The following is a 12394-nucleotide window of genomic DNA, read 5'->3' on the forward strand; positions in this document are numbered from 1 at the left end:
ATCACACAACACTAATAGTTTAATACTGCCAACTTCAGTTTAATCATCTAGAAAGTGATGTAAAGACTTGTTCGTTAATAAAACAGTATCTGTTTGAGTTTGCTGAAACAATGAAGTTCATTAATTAACAGCCTGCAGATGTTAAAGAGTTGATAAGATGCGTCACCCCACTCTACTCTGGAGAATAAAGGGTGGAAAAAAGAGGTGTTGTGCTTTTGCCATCCTTATCTAAGAATGCTTTGAGCAACACTTCTTTTCAATTTTACCAAGTAGCACATTTGGGATACAATAATTTCTAAGTTTGTTCTTTTAAAAGCTGATTCTTTGGAAATCAGCTTTTGTCAAGGGGATTTTTTTTTATCAAGTTATAATTAGACTTTGCTTAATACACCCATAAATTTGTAGCCCTTTGTGTATTGCACAGGTGTTCTGATATTCTCTTATTCCAACAGGGCAAGTGTTGAACAACCAGGAAAGCTTTTAGATGTTGGCAGAGAGGCACCTTAAGTCCTTTGATTTGCAGGATGGGAAATTGTGTAATTCCCTAATTATCATAACGCGTGGGACAAATGGTTGTTGAGGCTTTCCGTTTTCCTTTTGCTACACTAATTTATATTAAAATTCAGTAGCTCAAAATCCAGGATGCTAATGATGCACTTCTCTCAAAAGTATTTGTTTATTGTAACAAGTAATGGAGGAGAGAGGTATAATGGAGGCAAGAAGCAGGCGGCACTGGAAAAGGGTTTTACAGTCCACAAAAAGACCTCCGAAATCTATAATTCTTAAACATTCTGCTTTTAAAGCTTACACGGGCAATCAAACTTAAAATGCAGAGGATACATCTATCTCAGGAAAAAGCAACTCCACCATGGTTAAGATAGCAACGCTGACAAGTACTTAGGGGGCTCATTCAGCAGGGCAGCCACAGTGATATTCCTTCAGGAAAGCCCCCTTTGGTGGTAGCTGTCAACAAGGTGTATGTTAAGCCATCCACCTGGAGACTGACAGGGATACACTCCAACAAGCAGAATTATCAACCACTCATGCTGATGACAGCTTTTCTTTCTCTAGAGCTTAAAGTCTTGGGGGCAGAAAGAGTCTCGCTTTGACAATTTCAAGTGGATTTAATACACAAGAACAAAAAAGATGAGATTCAAAAATACCCTTGGCCCCTTTAGGATGGCAAAGAGAATTACAAAATGTCATTTTGGAGACTGAATCATTAGGTGCAATATTTAGATTTGCCCTCTGGAAAAGATGGGATGCTCCCTGCCAGGTGTTAAGTCATGGATGAAAATTGAAATGGGCAGTAAAATGCTGACTTTCAAAGAGCCATATTAACTTTACAAGGCACTAGTGATGCTCGAAAGTTACTGACAACAGCAGAGTCAGGAAAGTGTTAATTTACTCCCAGCAAATCCCTTACTTAGGACCAATGTGACTTCATTAGAACAAGGGAATTAAAAATACACCTCCATTTGTCTATTGTTTAGCCCGTAGGAAAAGCACCTAAATTTAAAATATTTTAATAGGTGGGCTTTTCCAAGTTAATTTTTTTTTTTACTCTTCAAATTACGAAATTTCAAAAATGAATAGGAAGTCTAGTTCTTAGTAATCCCTGTAACATGTTCTACTTATAAAAATAAGGACTCAAATAGCTCTTTGGGAATTATTGTTCACATTAAATAATTCATACATTTTGAGACATAAGCCATACCACTGATACTGGATGTGTAGAACTCCCTTGTGCAGTTCACATTCACATTCACATTCACATTCACATTCACATTCACATTCAGGGTTTATAATGTCATCATTAGTACCAAACTGGGATCATGACTTTATTATGTAAGACTGCTTACCCTTACCGTTGGATTTATCCTTTATTTCTCAAGAGTAGGGATATGATAAGGCAAGAGAAAGTATATGGAATGCTCAGTATTGTGGAAAGCATGTATATGTTGGATACATTGGATACTCTTAACACAACAGAGGTACACATGCAGTCAAGATTTGGTTACAAACTATAATTAATTTTCAGAAATATTCCCTTTCTCCCTCTACTTTTTCCTCATTATTCCCCCATTTAATCTTCGTTTCACAAATGCATAATGATAGGAATCCCAGACCACATAGGTCAAGTCTTTTAATCATACATGTAGGGCATGAGAGCATTGAAATTATCAGTTTAATTATTTTGACTAACCATTTCTACAGTAATTGATATACTTTCTAAAATGCTCCTTTGATGGATTAATATGTTTCTCTAAGAAATTATTTATCTGAGTTGACAAAATGATATCTCTAAAAGTGGCATTCTTTTCGGCTTTACTTAATTGTATCATATATGTGAAATGTAACTTGCAACTCCCCCATTTTATGAGTGGGAATTCATATTAACTGATCATGTGGTTCCTTATCAAAGTTGGGTAATATTCAGGACACTTACAGTGTTGAAGGGTCATCATTTGCTAAAAATACAAAGAAAAAAAAAAGCAAGCATCAAATCATTTGACTCACTGAGAAAAATCAAGAAAAAACAAAACCCTAACTGATCAATGCATAATATAATTTTAAGCACTTTTCATCTTTATTACATTGCAATGCATAAAAGGGAGAAATAGCTCCCACTTAATCTTATTCTGCGTAGTTTAGGTCTCAGTGGCCTTATGTGACTCTGTTTGGGAATGCCTACCACCAATGAACACATTTCCATAAAATGGGTCTGTGGCATATGCACATTTAATCCTTGACATTCTATAGTGAGATTGCTGCTGGTATTAGCAGAAGCAGTAGTCACTCTACTCCTGCATCCATAGTCTTCTTACTGTCTTTTCCACAGCTCAGTTACCATGAGCTTAGAGAATGCAAATTTAAGTAAATTTAATTGTATTGGGGTGAGTGGGTGGTTTTAATGTACTTTAAAAACATAAATAAACAGATTTTGAATATGCCACTCCATTGTTTTAACAATATAAGCCAACTGGAACTATATAATAAATTTTACACATTAAATATCCCAGACCTGTCTGTCTTTCTTTCTTTCTTTCTTTCTTTCTTTCTTTCTTTTTCTTTCTTTCTTTCTTTCTTTCTTTCTTTTCTTTTCTTTTCTTTTCTTTTCTTTTCTTTTCTTTTCTTTTCTTTCTTCCTCTCTTTCAGAGAGAGAAGAGAGAGAGCACACAAGCAGAGGAGGGGCAGAGGGAGAAGGAGAGAATCTCAGCAGGCTCCACACCCAGCACAGAGCCAGATGAGGGCTCCATCTTACAATCGTGAGATCATGACCTAAGCCAAAATCAAGAGTTGGACACTTAACTGACTGAGACACTGAGGCACCCCCGACCCCCAAACATTTCAACCATAATTTGAAATCAGCTTCTCTAAATTAATTCTATGAAATCAATGTAATTAATAAAAATGTCAGGCCGTGTTTGAAAGGGAAAGGTCTCTAAACTTTTTAGATCATGGCTCATATATATTATTTATTTAAAATTGTTGTTAGTGTATTAATATACTAATATAATATGGACATCATAAAACACAGAAGTAGAAATTAAAAGATTGAGGTAAAAAAGAGAACTGATATTTTCTTCCAATGCCACAGTGGAGTATACATATACCACTTAGGGAGCAACTCCAGTGTATTCTATGAAAGGCTTGCTCTGTGAGAAAGAAGAGCTCCTTGGCTTAACATTGTGTTATTACAGGACTTCCAATAGACTTCACTGTGCTACTATACACCTGAATTCCTAAAAAAGGGGCAGAGTACTATATGATGTTTTAAAGAAAGGCTGAAATCAGAGACATCTGGATTCCAGATCTACCCACCATTCATGAACTATTTCACTTTTGACTGGCTACTTAAAATTTTTTTTTAATTTTAAAATTTTAATTGTTATTAATTTTTTTTTCAAGAGACAGAGAGGGAGAGGGACAGATAGAGAGAGAGAGTCTTAAGTAGTCTCCACACTCAGCATGGGGCCTGACACAGGACTTGATTCCACGGTCCTGGGATCATTACAAAATCAAGAGTCAGACCCTCAACTGACTGAACTGACCCCCACCCTGGACTGGTTATTTAAGTTTCTCTATCTGCACAATGGAAATAATGACATACTTAATTGTGTTATTACATGGGTCATGTAGGAAGATGAAGGTAAAGTACTTAGCTGAGGGTCTGGCATATAGGAAGTGCTCAGTAGATGTTGAGTTCATTTCAACAAACTTTTTTTTATGGGTTACCTTACCACACTAGTGTGCTGTGGAACATACTTTTGGAAATTTTCTATATTAGATTATTCATTTATTGATTGTTTTATTGGTTTATTTTTTCAATTTGATAAATACTTATTGACCAGATCCCAAGTAATAGTCATAATAGTAGTAGGCTCAGGGTAACAGCTTAGATGAATATTCTGAAGAACTTTCAGATCATTTTCAATTCAGCAAAAAATTGAGAGCCTACCATCTGCCAGGCAACATTTGCCATTCCACAGGTATGGTGATGGCCAAGACAGATGTGATATCTACCTTTACAGAGCTTACTGTATGAGGGAGGGCTGGTATAATATATGGCCAATATTTAAAAGATAAATACAAAATAGTTTGATCTGACAGAGGGTGAATAAGAGGGCTAGAGGAGAAGGTGGGGGTTTTCCCATGTCAGGTTTGTGCTTTATTTTAAGCAGTTCTTACCTCAGCCTAAGGGAAATAGAAAGCCATTTTCAAGCACAAAGTCATGGAATGACAAAATATTCGAAAAGGCGATGTGAGAGTGTCAGTGGAAATAAACAAGCAAACAAAAAACCCCTTGAACTGAATAACTGCTAATCATCATATAGAATGGTAGGCAATTTACATCACATACAGGCATCTCCAACCCTGTTTATTTCTTTCCTAACAATCAATAAATTCCATTGCCTCTTCATAAAATGTTGACTTTACAGTTTTTCATGTAGCATATATTTACTCAGACTCTAATCAATTTTCCATTTCTGTGAAGAATTTTTTAATGTGCAACAAATGTGTTTGTGCTCTCCATTGCTTGGTAACTGGCAGGTGCATCCCATTAGCACAGCTCTTAAACTGACCAACCATAACCTGATAGGTGTGGTAGGATCTGACAGTATTCATTTGATACAAAAAAAAATTGACTCTTTGTGGGAGGGTCTGGGCTGACAGACCTGCAAAGTTAAATTCTCTGGTGAGCTATGGGATAAACTGCAGAGGGTTACATTTCCACAAACGTCTACAAAATCAACTTGCCATAAATATATTCAGGACAGACAATTCTACTCCTGTGCATAGTCTATCCATTTTAAAGACATTTTTAATAAGCAGGAAATGCTTGTGTTGGTAGGGAAAATTCTGTGAGGTTGCTAAATAATGACAAAGTGCTGGAATAAACAAAAGGAACATTTGGCCTTTACAGTTGAGTATTCTACTGACAGTGTTCCAGGGACAGTTAAGAGTTTGATAGTGAATATTCTTTGTTCTCTGCTTAAAAGCAGATAATATTAGCTGCATGCCTTCCTAGGAACTGAGATGTGAAAATCTACAAACTAATTTGATTTTTCATTTAGTGTGATGATTAGAAATTGGCCCATGAGGGTACTTTTAAAATGAGAGGTAATGTTTCATAACTAAGATCTAAGATTTGCTTTCTTATTATTTTTCTAATTTGCAAAAATATAGTTTTCATTTTGCTGCTTACTTTGATATTTTTTAACAATATTGGAATAATTTTCATACCACACTTTTGCTGGGTTGCAAAATATATTTTATAAAGTTGTAAAATCTTCTAGACTGAAAGAAGAGAAGATACAAAAATCTCATACTTTTCTCTTTCTTTGAGAGGGAATCTAAGGGCTTATGAATAAAATCAGAAATATTTGAGAAAACATATCAGGTTATAAAGTTCAGTGAAAGTGAAACCTTGACACTGATTGTATCAGTAAAAATTAGGTTTAGCTACATATAACAAATAATGTATAACAAAATAATGGAGGTTTTTTTTTACATTTATTTATTTATTTTGGCGGGGGAGGGGCAGAGAGGGAGAGAGAGAATCCCAAGCAGGCGCCATGCTGTCAGCACAAAGCCCAACGTGGGGCTCAATCCCACAAATCACAGATCATAACTTAAGCTGAAACCAAGAGCTGGTTGCTTAGCTGACTGTGCCATCCAGGTGCCGTCAAAATAACAGAGGCTTAAACAAAATAGATTATTTCTCCCTCATTAACAGAAAGTGTGATGTTAGACAAACCCTGTATGGTATGGTAGTTTCATGGTTATCAGGAATTTAAGCTTTTTCATGTTTTTGTTTCACCATCTTAGCATGTATTTTCAAGGTCACTTTATGAACCAAGATGACTTCTGGAATTTGAGTCACCTCATACACATTCTAGGTTTAGAATGAGCCTAAAAAAGAAGCAAGGCTGGGGGCCATGCCACTCTTCAGGGGCTTTTCCAGAGGTCAATACAATACTCTAACACTTCTTATATCCAGTTATCATAATTTAATCCTATGGCAACATTGTTTTAAGGGAGGCTGGGACTTCTATTTTATTTTATTTTATTTATTTATTTTTTAATGTTTATTTTTGAGAGACAGAGACAGACAGAACATGAGTGGGAGAGGGACAGAGAGAGAGAAGGAGACACAGAATCTGAAGCAGGCTCCAGGCTCTGAGCTCTCAGGGCAGGGCCCGATGTGGGGCTCAAACTCACAAACAGTTGAGATCATGACCTGAGCTGAAGTCGGACACTTAACCCACTGAGCCACTGAGGCACCCCATGTGGCTGGGAAATTTTAGCTGGGTACATTTCTGCCCTCAAAACAATCAGAATGTATTGATAAATAAAGAAGGAATATATTGGTTGAGTGACTGACAGACTGCCAGAATTAATATAATTTCCCAAGTCAAAATACCTTACTATCTTGTTTTTAATAGGGGTGTGTGCATGTGTGTATGTAACTAAATCCAACACCACTTACTGGTAGGAAGCATAATGCCTTTAGAGAAACATAACAGCAATAACTATAGACACGTAAGCAATTTCTAAACCTAATGAAAGACTGTGGTTAAGAAATCTTTCCCAGGTATGTACACACACACACACACACACACACACACACACACACACTCATTTGCTTATAAACACATAGTACTGGTAGTAATTATTGGAACAATAACTGTAACTTTGCTCTGCTAGGACTGCCACTTGTGTAGATGGAAGAAAGGTGCTAATTCATTGTCAGTGGGTTGGATTGCAGGAGTCCATCAAAGTTGTTTTTTCAAGAACATTCCAGTATACAATAATATATATATTTATTTTAAGTGTTACTTTTTTAGATGTGCAATCTAACTTTTCCTCTCTACAGATGCTGAAATAGAAAAAAAGGTAAAAGGCGGAGGTGTGAACTTTCCCAGTGAGCAAAAGGAGAGGCAATTCCCTCAGTTCTTAAGGAAGAAAAAATGTAGGACGCTCAAAGGTTGCCTTCAACCCTAAGCAAGAGGAATTACTTTCCTGAGTGCTTTCTTGTGTGGCCACAATCACCCCTGTCTCCTTGTTCCCCTATGGGGTTGGGCTTGATCTTTTAACATTTCTTTGTAACCAGGAGCTGGAAAATATAGAATTTAAACATGGAGAGAAATGAGGGATATTGAGATGGGTTGAACAGCAGGGTAATCAAACAGCTGTTGAGTCGGAGAGTAAAAGCTGGATCATATCAGAGTGGATGCTATCAAAAGAGTTACGAGCTTACATGACAAAATTACATGTACTTGAAATATGCCATTACAAAATGCCAGCCTGACATTAAGCTGCTTTATAGAGGTATCATGTCCTTAAATAGCCTGGTGATTATCTGTATCCCTGGAGCGCTGCTTTCCTACCTGACTTTGTAATACCCCTGGCTTGTCTCTAATCACCATGAAGAGTGTCACCAACTTAGAAAAATTCTTGAAAGGAAATTAATTTTGATTTCTTTTGACATTCTATAGAGTTTTCTTTCTAGGGAGGATGGAGATCCAGCCTTCTTTCCCATAATGACAAGATACGGCATTTCTCTGTATCAGAAGCCTGGTTTGAACTCTCTTATAAAAAGTATTTTCTATATGTCCAGTGATGTGTTAAGCAATTTACATGAATTATCTCCTTTAATTCTCATGAACTCTGTAATTTAGGTTCTATTATTAGACCCCTTGAAGGTGAAGTACAGAGAGATCAGGTGACTTGCCCAAGATCACACCATAGTCTAGTCAGTAGTAGAATGGGGATTTTAACCTAGTCACACGGATTCCAGGGCCTAGGCTCTTAATCTGCATGTTACACTGCTTTCTTCAAAAGCCATATTCCATTGAGAGCTGTAGGTGGGGAGGATAAGGTAAATTAAGCCATACTTTTAGAAAAGACAGAGAGGGCAAGCCATAAGATAAAGTGTCCCCCTGCCCCCCTGCCTTTAAAATGATGTGGTTAAGAAAACAAGAAGAGATTATTCCTGCATAGAAAGAGGCAACAGGAAGTGTGAATGAGAAGCACAAATGTGGAGAGTAAAGCACTTTACAAAGGAAGGCAGCTGCGAATTTTCCATTTGCAGTGTTTGTTTATTTTGGCTCCCATCACCACTGCCATGATTGCCTCGGAATGAATTCCCCAGTGGAAACATCAACAAGGTAGGAAACGTCATAATTATATTTTCTATTATCCCCCAAAGAATATATTAGTATGGTAGATATGGCTATAATCTAAAAGAAAAGTGCTATGTAGCAAAGACAACTGCTGATAAAACTAGCTGATTTTTTATCCTCTGGTATTAACAAAAAGGCAAAGATAAAAAGGGTGTTTTGGATATTATTCTGTGCCTTTTCTCACGTGTACTTGCAACTGGGCAACAACTATGCTTATCAGTTAGTTCTATGCTTTTCTCTATTGAATGTTCTAGAGAATCTCCTGGACGTGAGACTGACCAGTGAATGGTCCAAGAAATGATATGGGGCACTACCTCATGCTAGTTAGGGGAGTAAAGAAAGCCTTGATGCTTGCTGGATGCAAAGACGATTCCTGGAGGGAGCTGACACTTTTGAGTGGGCATTTTCGTGACTGTTTAGGGAATGTTGATATGTTAAGCACTCCTTCCTTGATCCCCAGCTTCTCTGGTGCTTTGGCCTGCCTGAGATGCCTGCAAGAGATTGCACACTTGACAGTTTTCTATGGCAATGGAGAAGTGTGGGAAAATTAAGGTCCTGTAGAGCAATCCTCAATCAAAAGAAACCACGAGTCAATGGTTAAATGCTTCTCTCTTTTGTCCCTTGGGGCAGGCAATTCTCAGACTCATTCTATATATTTCCTCATAAGAGTGGACAATTTTGAGACTCATTTTAGATAGTTCCTCATAAGGTCCCAGGAGAATCAATAATAGCTGTCCCTGACTCAATTCCATAAGACACCTCTGTACTGACTGTCTCCCCTTTCCTGTTTTATTCCAAGTCTTTACTACACTCCTGTTTCTTGAGATCATTTCCAAAATAAACTACTTGAATGTAATTCTTTATCCAGGTTCTGCTTTGATGGGGGAACTTAGGCTAAGACAATGCAACATCACAAGAGGAGTGATATTTATGGGCTGAAAGATGATGGGGGGGGGATGCTTGTCTGGGGGATGGTACTGGTATTGTACATGGCTTTCTCTCCTTTACTAGATCCCTAAATATTGGAATCTTGGAGGGGGTTGGTCCTCAGCCCTCTTCTTCTCTTTGTCTATACCTTTTCCTCAGACAATTTCTGGTTCTATGGTGTTGACCACTGCCTCTATTTTGATGACTCTCCAAATTGTATCTTTAGTCATGACCTTTCTTTCCCCTGAGCCTGAGGATCATTTATCTGGTTGCCTACATGTCTTCTCCATTTCGATATCTAACCGGTATCTCTTCCTTCATCTGTACCCAATAAAACTCTTGTTTACCTCCCAATAATGCCCTATAAAACCCCTGTTATGCCCTCAGTCCTCCTCATGGCACTATACTCTACCCATAGTCCAAACAAATAGAGAAATCTAGATGTTCTTGATTCAGCACTTCTCAAACACTTCCCTGCAAGTTCTATCAGTTCTGTCTCCAGAATAGATCTCAAATTCATCCACTTATTTCCATCTCCACCACCATCATCCTGGTCATAGGCGAAATTATCTCTCATCAGGGTCACTGACAAAAGCCTTTTAAAATCAATATACTGCAGTCAGAAGTGTTTTAACAAATACATATACACCACTTGCCTCTTTAAAATCTTCCAGTGGCGGGGCACCTGAGTGGCTCAGTTGCTTAAATGTCCGACTTCAGCTCAGCTCATGACCTCACAGTTTGTGAGTTCGAGCCCTGCATCATGCTCTGTGCTGACAGCTCAGACCCTGGAGCCTGCTTTAAATTCTGTCTTCCTCTCTTTCTGCCCCTCCCCCGCTCATGCTCTGTCTCTGTCTCTCAGAAATAAATAAAAATTAAAAATAAAATAAAATAAAATAAAATCTTCCAGTGGCTTCTTAAGGTACTGAGAATTAAAAGCCAATAAACCTTCCCATGTGCCTGAGACCCTACATGATGTAGGCTCTGCTCACGTCAGATATGCTTTTCTCTCTTGCTCCATATGCTCTGCTAGACTAGCACCTTTTCATTCTCCAAAAAAGGTAGGTTCTATCTCTCTTAAGGGTCTTCCATTTTTCTGAAACTTTTACTCTAATAGTTGTTTTCCTGGTTTTCATAGGTCATACTCTGCATTCTATAGGCTTTAGCACAGTCTCTCCCTTTTTGGAGTCGCTCTTATCATGAGCACCTGTCTGGAACAGTACCCTCGCTCCCCCCACCCTGCTTACTCTCTATGCTCCTTGTTTATTTCCTTCATAATTCTTTTCATACACTTTATATTGTGTCTTGAGCTATTTTTATTTTCTTTTAATCTTCTCAATTAGAAGAAAATCTCCATGAGGGTAGGAATCTCAAATTACTCTGGCACATTTGTGGAATATATTAATGGATAGGCTAATTGTTTTGAACAATTCCTCTGGATGGGTGCATGTTGGAATTCCTTCTTACCTACAATGAAACAGAGTCTAACAAATTTTGTCTAATATTTCTTGTCTCAATAATTTATAAGTTGCTGCATCTCTGAGCCCTAATAAGACCAAAAGATAGGAGAAAAAAATTTTTTTGTAAATATGTGAAGACATTCTTATAAATCTTCACTTCTTATTTCATGTGGTAAGTCTGATTTTCAACTAGGAAGCAAAACTGATGATTCATCCCTTAGTAATCAAATTTTTTGTGACCAACTGTATTTTTCAATAGCTTGATAGAATGGTTCTATCTAAGAAGCATGAGGTTTTTATTGGAAAGGACAAAATTTCAATTCCATCCAGTCTATGATACCTTTTCTTATTACAAAATGACTTGGCTAACTTCTAATATAACCTTCCACATAGAGAATGAAACTCAGTACTTCTTAACTCCCCTTCTCCCAGCTACATAAAAATCCGTTGTCTCAATTCCCTCCTTTCAATACTTTTTAGTTATGAATTCTTTTTTCACTCATTTCAATTTTCACACCTGTTATATCAGCGTGTGGTGCTCCAACTTTTTGATGAGTCTGAGCAGGTAAGATCTGTTTGTTTTGTTGTATACCTGGGGCATAGGGACCTGCGCTCATTTTGGTAGACTTACTCCAGAATTTGGTAACAAATACCACTAGCACCAAAGGGGTAAACTTTGTTTTTAAAACTTTTTGTGGGGAAAATAAAGATGAAACAATTCCTATCCTGACTTGATAAAATATTAATGCCAAATACTTTTAATTATTTCTATTAAGATTTAAATTGATATTTATTTCTGTATATCAAAGCTAACATTACATTCTTTGGCAAGCTGCTTCCTAAAACAATCTTATATTATAGCATCTTGTACCTTTTTGTAATTTAGGATTTTCTGAAGGAGAGCCACATGGGTATTACTTGTGATTTTGTTTCTTGCTATATAATAACTGTATCACGGGGTTTATTGTCTTTAAACAAAAAATGACTGGTCTACAATACAGAGATCTGTTAATATTGTTGCCTCAGTTTTCCAAAATGACATCAAATATTTTGATTTCATGTATTGCATCTGATTTTCCTTGTTACTCTGAGCATTAGAATGACTTTGAGATTTTATACTACAGAGATTTTCCATAGACTAACCTCAGGGTAAACTCTACCTCCTTTGTAATTACACGATGGCTGTGAGAAATACATGCTCAGGGATTAGTCTCATTAACAGGTCTTGTCTCGATTGACTTGGAAAGAACCAAGGAAACGATTAGACATATTTGATCAGTCAGGTGCTGTCCTTGATTTCTGTGAGTGACTTCTATG

The 12394-nt window shown here is 37.1% G+C and overlaps 1 protein-coding gene across 2 annotated transcripts in view; it reads right to left on the reverse strand.

Moving 5' to 3' along the window:
• Nucleotides 1-12394, reverse strand: part of LOC132667946 (protein eyes shut homolog) — a 577410-nt gene that overhangs the window by 120567 nt on the left and 444449 nt on the right. The gene's annotated exons all lie outside the window — the stretch shown is intronic.

This window comes from Panthera onca, chromosome B2, assembly GCF_046562875.1.
Source record: "Panthera onca isolate mPanOnc1 chromosome B2, mPanOnc1 haplotype 2, whole genome shotgun sequence".
NCBI classification, from domain to species: domain Eukaryota; kingdom Metazoa; phylum Chordata; class Mammalia; order Carnivora; family Felidae; genus Panthera; species Panthera onca.